An 11,037-nucleotide genomic window follows, 5' to 3' on the forward strand; every position below is an offset into this window, starting at 1 on the left:
TATTCTACACTTCTATTAACTATAAATGATTTTGAAAAATTAACTTTTCTACTTTTATTTCTTGGTGTTAAAATATAATTTATATTTTTTTTTACTTTTCAATTGAATGAGGGTTTTTAAAAATCTATTTATTAATTTTAATTCTAGGTTTGCATTCTTTTCGAACAACTAAATTTTTATACTTTATAGAGTTTGAAACAATTATTTCATGTCTTAATCACCTTACCACGCAATCATAATGAGAATGACTTCTTGGTTTGTATTTAATAATGGTACATAATTAACTTAATTTAATTTAGTTTTTATAAAAATGATTTATCTTTTATTTACACCTAGCTAGCTAAATGATATTGATAATTCCAAGTATTTTATTAAATGTTCCTTGCTCTATTTTCCAATCAAAGTTTCACAAATACTAATTAAAATAAGCTAACTATGTATCATTACTAAATGCAATCAAGAATTAAAATAAAAAAATGTTTTCAAAAACCGTCAATCAATTGAAAAGTAAGCAAAACAATATAAACAAATATATGCTCTTTATATCTTCGAGAGTAGGAATTCTGATTTTCTAAGTCACTTGTAGTTAGTAAAAGTTTATAATTAAAAATCGTACTTCAAAATAAAATTATATACACAATTTTTAAAATTACATACTGTTACAACTATAAAAAGTGAAAAAATAAAAGTATTTAGATATAAATAAATAGATATACACTTGCATAAAGCGTCAGTTTCGAAAAAAAAATATTTTTTAAAAAAATAAAAAGTGTATAGATATTTATATATAAACAAATATAAGGAATCATAATACTAAAAAATAACAAAAGTATAAAACTTATACTTAATAGAAAACCCAAAATTCGTAGGATTAAAAGTTGGTGAAAATACAATAAACAAAACCTTTTAACTAACAGTTGGTGGATGACATTAATTGGTTGGACTAAAACTAATAGTTAATTGAAACTATTGTAACAAAAAAAAACTAGAATAAACTATTGGATCAAAATTAATAATTTAAATAAACTAGATGGACCAAAATCGAAGTTCTCTCAATTATTTATCTTTAAATGTTAAACAGATAAATAAACATTTATCAACTAAATCAAAGGTCTATTATCTTTGACATTCCTAATATCAACATTTATTATTATTTTTCTAAATAATAATATTTTTTGTTTCGAAAATTTTGTAATATTCATTTCACCAAACATTGTACATTTGATCTTGTCTAGTGAACGTTGTATTGAAACTCTTTGAACACATACTTGATATTTGAAAAACATTGCTTAGCATGCAACCTTTAGGATTATGTATCAAAATTGTAGTCGACCAAACGTTGTTTCTTGGACAAAGAATTCAACAGGGGCATGAATTAATCCCTAAGACCCTACATCAAAGGCATTAAAAGATAGTTGAGTGAAACATGTTGATAATTCCCCCGGTGTATCTTGCCTGATGCTTGACACCATGGTTTCGAAACTTCAAACGAATATGGAGTTCAACACTATTTTAATATGATCGAGCAACTCAAGGAGATTCCAATTGCAATATATAGACATAGAGAGAGAATTAATGGTTTAGACATAACCCCAAAAAGGCAAAAGAAAAGGCAAGTGTTGTATGCCCAAAAACTTGTCATGCCACAACACCGCTTCCGCTCGTCTTCATCACTTCATGCATCACACCTTTTAATTCTTGTATTTCCTTTATTAAAGTTTCTTTTAGGCAGTTAATTAATTAGTGTGTTAGTGGCTTATTATTTTGTAAGGCTATATACTATCAACATGTGGGTATTTTGCGCTATTTGACGCCCAATTAGCTTTTCCAAATTTTACAAAGCAATAACTCTTCACCCTTATACATTTTGTGTCACGTGTTGCTCAGTCACATTAACATTTTTTTTTCTTTTTTAATATTTTATTAAAAGTAAACAAAGTAATGATATTTTTATTAAAAATATTACATTTAAAACCAAATCAATCCAATTTTGCATTTTGATTTCACTTTCACGAACCCTCTCTCAATGCCTGCCTACCCATTTAATTAATTCACTGGAAAAGTCGTCGTCAACATCAACTCGCCGGGAAACATGTCGTTGGGATTCCTTGGCGATTATTTCAACATCGGACGATCAATCCCATCCATCCCCCTGATCAACCACAACACCACCACCACCCGACAAAACCCTTACTGGTCACCACTCACCGGAATCCACTCTGATTCGTCCTCTCACCTGATCAGAAAACGATCGTTAGTTGAGTTCCAGCAACAACAACATATCCAACAGCAAGCATCGTTCTTCTTAAGGTTTGTGCCATATTGGTGTTTTGTAGAAAACGCTATTGTCAAAACGCCGCGATAATGCCACCACTACGGGTGGTTTAAGCCCTTGGTATTTTGCTTTACGAGAATGGTGAATGAAATGAATTAAAGAATCTGAATCTCTCTCTATTTGCTAATCTGGTTTCTATTTATTTTCTTTTCTTTGGACCATTTGATAAACGATTGGGTACGTATCAGCAAGACGGTGCGGAAGGAGAAAGCAAAACCCATGGAACCCTAACTATGGTTAGACTTGACAGTTTACACTAAAGAGAAATTGCTTAAAGTACTTAGCAGAATTGAAGACAAAAAAAAAAGGCTAGCAAGGCTTCACATTAGGTGACTCATACCGTATAGTTCTATCTATATGATAGAACTACTTTGTTTTTGGTAACTCATACCGGTTGTGAAACTCACGTTTGTAATGATGCATAGAGCTTACAAACGTGTTCTTCAAGGAAAATAGCAAAAAAAAAATAGTCATTTTGACCAATCATATTCTATTACCAACCATCATTTCTAAAAATATCCAAAATGACAATTTCTAAGAATAGTCGGGCGACAGTTTAGAACCTAACATCCGACGGTTTATGCAACCATCAAGACTTGACACGTGTCCTCGAAATCCGTCAACCGACTTATCTATTCCGTTATTATAAAATTCATTGAGTATTCAGTCAGATCCATCTTCAATTTCGTCGGTTGATAGGGTTAAACCGTTGGTGACTCATGAAGAAATGTAAGTGGCGATGGTTTAGGTGACTATTTTGAGAATGTTTTTGAAAGAGATGGCAAAATTTGAAATTGGAATGGTCGAATAACTATTTAAATCATTATCAAAAAAAATAAAAAATAAAATTGTAAGGCCCATTTTGATCAATTCTTTCCATTTCTTTTCTTTCTTACTATATCTTATTCTTATAACGTTGTTTTTTATGGATAAGGGTAAAATGCACATGACAACAAAATGATAAAGGTGTGAAGGAATTTATCAAATGCTCTTATATTTGAATTTTGAACAACAGAGATTAATTTAAGAGGAAAATTTGACGAGAATGGCATAAAGTAAATAAACCACTTTTGTTGATTTTTTATCTCCTCTACGTACAAGACACATGTTAATTCTCGTATAATTTTAAAACGTCCATAACTTTTTTATACAACAACTTTTGTTAAAAAAATATTCACCACCACAACAAAAGTCCATGTTGTTAGCTTATTTATAAGACGTCCATAACATGTGTTTATCTTTAATACGAGTATTATATTGTTGTATAATAAAAATTAGTGGGTTTTCATATATTGTGTTATTGGTTGTTCATTTTATTTTTTAATTGAGTTTTTCTACGTTTTGTTATAGATTTTGGTCATTATATTTTTTCAAAGCTTAGGATCCTCCCACACCACCTATAATCCTCACACACCATTTTTTTCCTATATGGCTCGTATAGGACTATACGGTCGTATTTCACCTGAATAGTGTCAGTTTGTGTTTGATGTTGTCGGCCATCGTTTATAGTGCCTCGTATAGCGTTATACGGGTCGTATAGGCCTATACGGCCGTATAGACATTTTTTTGATATATTATCTTACTTGCACCATATTTTTTAGCAATTTTAAACGTTCACCTTTTCGACCATTTCATGTGTTGTTTCACTTATATAAAATTATGTTTTATATTGAAGTTAAACAACTTTCGGTAGAATCTTAATAAACATCAAACAAATCTTTCACGTTTTAAGCTTTAATCATGATATTACATTCAGTCAAATTACTTTCAGCTTAATCTTATCAACCATTATAAAAATCTTTCATGTTTTAAGCTTAGAGAACTGAAAATCTGTCTATACGGGTCGCATAGCACTATATGGCTCGCATAGTTGTTTCCCGGCAGCGATTAACATTGGTCAAAAGGCAGTCTGAATTTTTCTGCAAATGTTTTCTATACGGTTGTATAGCCCTATACGACCGTATAGGTTTTATGGTTTATCAATATGGGCTATTCAATGCCTATGCGGTCGTATAGGCTGCAAAAAGTAGTTGTCTTTTTTGTTCCCTTGTCAGTCATTTTTACCCGATACAGCCGTATAAACCTACTAGTAAGAGAGCCCGCGCGTTGCTGCGGGTAACAAGAGAAGGTTTGCTTGGCAGCGGTTTAGTTCGTATGGTACCAACATTTACTATACCAAATTTTAGATTTTTCTTGCAGATTGTGTTTTGACACTATGAAACCAGATTTTTCTAATACAAAACCAATACATGTTCTTTTTCAAAATTATGCACTTGGCATTTTTCTTTTTTTGTTGTATATAATAATTCATTCGATTAGGAAACATGACAAAAAGGTTATAAAGTACATCATTCTTTAGCTTGGATATAACACATTTTCCCAAAATAAGTCAAATGTATGATTTGTGTGCACTCCTTCTCTTTCGAGGTAACTAAGATGTACAACTCTTTATATAGCTTGAAGCCGCTAGCCCGCTACCAATAAGTTTGGAAACAAAGTTAATAATTGCCGGGCGAACAAAATCAAGTTTTAAATCAATGTTTGCAATAGCCCTGCAAATATTAAATAATTTAAATTCATCAAGATTTTCAATAATTCTTCAAATAATTGTTTTTACCGTAATTAAAAGAAAATCTTTTACCTGAAGTAGGTTTGGTTAGTACTCACTTTTTGTACAACAAGGTCTCCCATAATATCGATCCTCGTCACCTTTTTTTCTACATTGGTATGCCATCTCTCGTGAATCCATGCGTTCTCATATCGATGTTTTCTATCTCGAGAATCTGACACAAGGTCACCTTACTTGTCATTCCTGATAGGATATTTTAGACATTCACATATACCCAGTTAAGCAAAATGTGTCGACAAAATATTGGAGTTTTGCTGAAAAAAGAAGAGTTTAAAAAAAATACTAAATCTTGAAAACAAAGTAAGAACCGATATCTAACTATATGGCTGCGAATTTTCTTTGCTGCCCTTCGGGTTGGCTTCAAGGAACTTTCCACAGGCTTCCATCCAGTCGGGCGAACCTCATAGGGGCTCTCTTGTACAAATTGCAATGCCTACTAACAAACAGAGATTAAGCGGAAAAATCATGTTTAGTTAACCGAACCGAATCAAACGCGTGCCAACAGCCAATTAACCATAACAAACTTAATCATACGATTAAGCGGAAAAATCTGTGTAAGGTAGAACAAACTCCATCCAAGTTGATGAAGAATGCACTGTTGGCGTTGCCAAGACCGAATACACCACAGTTAAGTTTTTCAAGCCAAACTCCTTTCTCATCTCCCTGCACAAGTAGCAACAAAGTCTAAATTAATCCTTAGACCTTACCTTCATAATTATACAACGCAAACAACATTTATAATTTACCTCGCTAAACCAGTTATAAAATCTTGTAGCATATCAGTCGGTTAACCATCTCCAGTTCTCCATATCTACACAACAAACAGTAGGGGTGTTCAAGGTCCGATTTGACCGGTTTTTGGGTCAAACCGTAACCAAACCGTTAGTAATGGTTTCTCATTATTGAAAACCGAAACCGAACCATTGAAATTTAAAACCAAACCGAACCGTTACTGGCGTTTTGGTTTCACGTTTTAGACTACGTAAAAGATATAAAAGCTAACATAGTACTTCTCAAAAAAAAAAAAAAAAAACACCAGTTAACATAAAAAAGAAAGTTTAAAACAGTCCATGTAAGTTAACAGTTAGCATGAACATAAAATGCTCAACTTGATAAAAAAACATAATGCATAAAGCAATTCAAGCATCCTAGAAAGCCATTTCAATGGTCACTAACTTTAAAATAGATTCCTATAGTTAACAATAGAGGGTTGGGAACTTTAAAGCCACTTAGCTAGTTTAGTTAAGATAATTAGCCTCCATTCAATTGTATTTAAGTTAAGTTTGATACAGAATACATAATTGATATCTAATATGAATTATTTTTAAAAAATTTAAATCAAACAATCAAGTCCGGTTTTATACAGACGGTTTTTGGTGTAAACTGTAAACCAAACCGTTCACTACGGTTTGAAAATTTTGAAACCGACCGACCATAAGCTAAGATAAAAACCCAATCGTGAAACCAAACCGATGACCGGTTTGAACGGTTTCATGGTTTTAAACCAAACCGTGATCACCCCTACAACAAGCATCATACAAAATTCAGTTATTTGTAATCAACACCCTGCTACAAATACCTTTTTAAAATGGTCAGTTTTGACCCGAACCAAATCAATATGTTTTTAAAATAATACATTGTGACCAAAACCAGCTCACTACCTAAATGAACCATTTTCATCGGAAACCAAATTACCCTTTTCAAATGACTTGAAAAAAAGTGATACCATTATAACATTGCCAGTTTAACCGGAACCAAACCATAACCTTACACTCCAAACTCTCATGTACTCATGCAAGTTTTAAACAAGTTTTGGTTGAAGATGACGAAAATAATTAATCCCTTCAGTAATAAATTTTGAAATTTAGGTAATTTGAACTAATTTTTATCTAAATTTTCAAAGATCAATAATAGTGAAACACGAAACTTCAACCAATATAGATGGATGGAAATTGTATGTAGGAAAATTATTCGAAATCATTAAATGGATTAGAGAGCTTATACGGTGGTATTACAAGGAAATTGTGTTTGAATCGGTAATTAGAGAAACGGTAAACTAAGAGTTACCTTGATTAAAGTTAATCCTAAAATGATCATGTCTAGTTACAGAAATATGTATAAAGTATTGGGAATGCATTGGTGCGTGATCTTAGGAACATGGTAGGAGTTAATATTCTTTTTTAAGGATTGAAAGTAAAACAAGGTTACTTACAGAGAGTGGAATCAAGAAGATAAAGAGTAACAACCGCTCAACAAGGAAGAAAACAACCACTTCGACCAATTTTCATATATTTCTTGTCAAACATTAAGCTCAAATAGGCAACCATCAAAATTTTCTCATGGAAACGACTCTCTACATGTTAAATCTGATTACTAAAGCATACAAACAACAAAGGTTTAACAACAGCCCACCAAGCAGCAATGGTAACCAAGGAAAACTCAACAAAGCAAAAGTCAACTCAGGCTAAAATAAATTTTGATCCTAGAAAAGTCAAACCTGACAAATAAAAAGTCAAACTCAACAATAAGTTCCTTCATGACCAGACAGCCGAATTATCATCATACTTTTAAATACACCCAAAATAATGTTGGAATCATTTAACTTCGTTTGAGCAAGTTGACCATTTTGCCCATGGCTTACCATCTCATCAAAACATCTTTTAAGCCTTGTGAATCGATTCTGATTTATTTTATTTTTTTCTAAAACAACTATTTTCAACCCACTATATTTTGGCTAAAACCCATTGCGACACGAAGTAACCTAAACTTTAAATTAACTTCGTAACTTTTTATTTTTAATAAGTAAGTTAATATAGGTGACAACCATATTAACAGTATAGTATTTTGGCCAGTCTCATGATTTTACTTTCCTGGTCTTTGTTGTTTCATTGCTTTCATAACTTTCGTTGACTTGAGAGTTGAAATGCACTTGAACCAAAAGATCCATCTTTGCATCAGTGACTTTGATTAGTGTATGTCCCTAATGTTTAATAGAACATATAATATGAAAAATTGGAAATTAAGTAATGAAAGGGCAAACTAATTAACATAACCATACAACTATATATATATATATATATATATATATATGTTTATGCAAACAATCTATGGTAACCCAACAAATTTTAAAAACAAACCTGTTCTTGAAGGAGTGAAACTGTGAAACTTCAGCATCGTTACTTCCAAATTCTAATCCTTCTCGTTAACTAATGGAAATCTGATCCAGGTAAGTTCGTCTTTAAGTTCGCTAATAGTCTAATAGCAAAATCAGCGTGTTCTTGAACAGACACAACAAGAATAAATAAAATAACATGAAAAATATATATTAAAATCTAATGTGTAACAAAGCATTACTGGAAGCCCTATGAAATCCGATACCTTGGCAGTGAGTTTGGAAGCATCGGATTTTTGGATGACATTTAGTTGAAGCAATTGGACACCAGAAACTTCAATTCATCGACTCAGCAACCCTGCAAAAATTGAAAACAATGAAGAACAAACTTATAACACCAAACAATCAATTAGGTTAAAAACAATTGATTCAATCGTTTAACACCACAAAAGCTTACAATTAGGTCAAAACGTTTGCCTGATCTCGAGCGTATGTTCACCTCCGCTTCAGTCACCGCCTCACCGGTGTCTCTGTCATTTGTCACCTCTGCTTCACACAATTTCATTGAACCTAAAAAATAAGATCTGGTTTTGTTAGAGAGAGACAGATGAATATAATAGCCATTCGTTATGAAATCAATGGAAACCGAAGCTTAAATCAATTGAATACGTGTTCGTGGCCTAATCAAGTGCCAATGGGATTGTAACTGATGATGATTTATAAATCAATTGAATATAAAGGCGTCTTTTAGCGGGTATGGGTACTGATGGGTTTGAATCTGGTTATAGCATCACTCTTCTCCTGCCTCTTCAAATCTTAATCTGAGATTAATGTGCATAGATTCAATAGATGAAGCTATAGTTCAGTATTGATGACTTTTATGGGCATATTGTGATATAAATTTCGATTTAGGTGTTTGTAGTGTGTCATATATATATATATATGAGAGAATTACATGTCTTCCTTCTAATATGTTTGATGAAATGCTTCAACCAAAACTCACTTCAGCAAATCGATCTTATTGTCATCAAGTTATTTTAAATGTATACAAATCTCAACTCGGAAAACATCTTGATTAGTTCATATATTTAACAAAATGATGTTGATAGGTTTAATTAGTTGATAATGTTGGTCGATTCACAACTTGTGGTTTTTATCCACCCATTTTTTTTATATATGATTATGAACACATTATTTTGTTTATTTATTTATTACATATGTTTATTTCTTTTTGAAGAAATTATGAATCCCTAAACAAATTTAAAAGAACTCATTCACATTTCAAACCATCTTAGTGTAAACATATTGAGAAAGCATAGTAGGGTTCACTTATTACCCCGTGTAATAGGTTTGATTCTTATTTTCTCATTTCTTTTGATTGTAGGGCTCAATATCTGAGTTGATTAATCATGAAGAGCCTGAAATTGTTATGGTATTTTTTAAATGTGACAATAAACTTGGAGCACCAATAAAAACTCTTGTATCAGCAACCATGTTAGAGGATGCGATAAACGGTGCAGTCCCAACCCTTCCACTAGCTTTGGAGAAGCATGTTTCCCTTAAGGTTGTTTTTCGCTTCTGCTAAATCAGATGAGCTTAAAGTATCTGGTTTTGATTCAGGAGATGGCATAACAACTGCTATATGAGCTTAAAGTATCTGTAATCAGATGTCTTATGCATTGTACAACTCTTTATAGAAATAGAAAACCCATAAAATATTATGCAAGATTAATTCATTAAATTTATAAATGATGTGTTTGTGTATACGAATATTCTAAACATAGGTGCTTCAAGTGGTTGACTCCATGTTATATGGAACTGGATAGTAATAGTATGGTTTGTAAAGTATATGCTTTTGATATATTTAAATCATCAACACAATTTTGTAACGAGAACCCAACTTTTGTTATTTTTATTCTGTTAGGATAACAGATAAGGAAGCACATGCTCGAATATTTTGCCAACCTCAATCAACATAAATCAGTGACTCCAAATCACACGATGTTTCAAACGATGATCCTGGATAAGCTTCAAAAGTGAGTATCATTGGTTATTTAGTTTAATATAATATTTGGACATGATGACTTACGCTAATTATGCTGTGGATTAATTGTAATAGAATATATATATATATATATATATGGAGTTTAAGCTATAAGCAAGTTTGAGGAGGTAGCTTTAGATAAATTGTGACAGGAAAGATATATTTGGACTTAATGATCTATGCTAAGGATTGTATTTATCTCTGAAAGAGTTTGAGGTTAGTACATGAACCTACTGTTATAGCAACAAACATCTCTTTTTAGTAGATTGTAATGGACCAACTTATATTAAATTCAAACGCACAGTTCATGTATATTATCTAAAACTGCTTTTGACGTCATTAGTTATGGTGCGAGTAGTCAAAGGGACTTTAGTTAATTAGATTTGCTTCAGATTTCGATACGTTTCTACATAACATATGCATAATCGGTTCGATTAATTTAATTATTTTACACATCAAAGCCGTAACAGAGCCATAGTTTTTGGTTATTCGGTTATTGCTTAACCGAACTGTCGTTAATTGGGGTTGTTTATAGTTTTACGGGTCAAGTAACCAAACTGATGCAAGTTCATACAACAACCCATTTACAGCACATTTTTAGTAGCCTCGCACTCATTTAGTTTTGGAGGTTTTGTCTTTAGATGGGTTGGAGGGTTAGAACCAAGTTGAGATCAAACCGGACCCGGCCCGTTTACTTAACTGGTTTAGCAATGTCAGCCCATTTATGACCCGAACCGTTTAGCATCAATGCTAACCTGTTTATTTGTATCTTATGAGTCCTGAGTATTCAATTAAAAGACAATTTACTTTTTGCTACACATAGTGCCAAAACACAATGCGAGAACATTGGGTGTTCGGGTTTGTGTAGGGGCCGCCATTTTAAAATCACCATGGAATGTGGCTGGTTCATTACTCTT

General features: G+C 32.2%; 1 long non-coding RNA gene across 1 annotated transcript; it reads right to left on the reverse strand.

Annotated features, from left to right (window-relative positions):
- Window positions 1–5,478: 5,478 nt before the first annotated feature.
- On the reverse strand, window positions 5,479–7,230 carry LOC143604206 (uncharacterized). Its single transcript, XR_013148244.1, has 3 exons — window positions 7,177–7,230; window positions 5,711–5,775; window positions 5,479–5,627 (listed from the first exon to the last, which is right to left on the reverse strand). It is a non-coding gene; the product is annotated as an uncharacterized LOC143604206 (long non-coding RNA).
- Window positions 7,231–11,037: the final 3,807 nt, after the last annotated feature.

Source organism: Bidens hawaiensis, unplaced genomic scaffold (assembly GCF_021521415.1).
Source record: "Bidens hawaiensis isolate Kalapana, Puna unplaced genomic scaffold, B.hawaiensis_p1.1 tig00064276_1, whole genome shotgun sequence".
In the NCBI taxonomy this organism is placed as follows: domain Eukaryota; kingdom Viridiplantae; phylum Streptophyta; class Magnoliopsida; order Asterales; family Asteraceae; genus Bidens; species Bidens hawaiensis.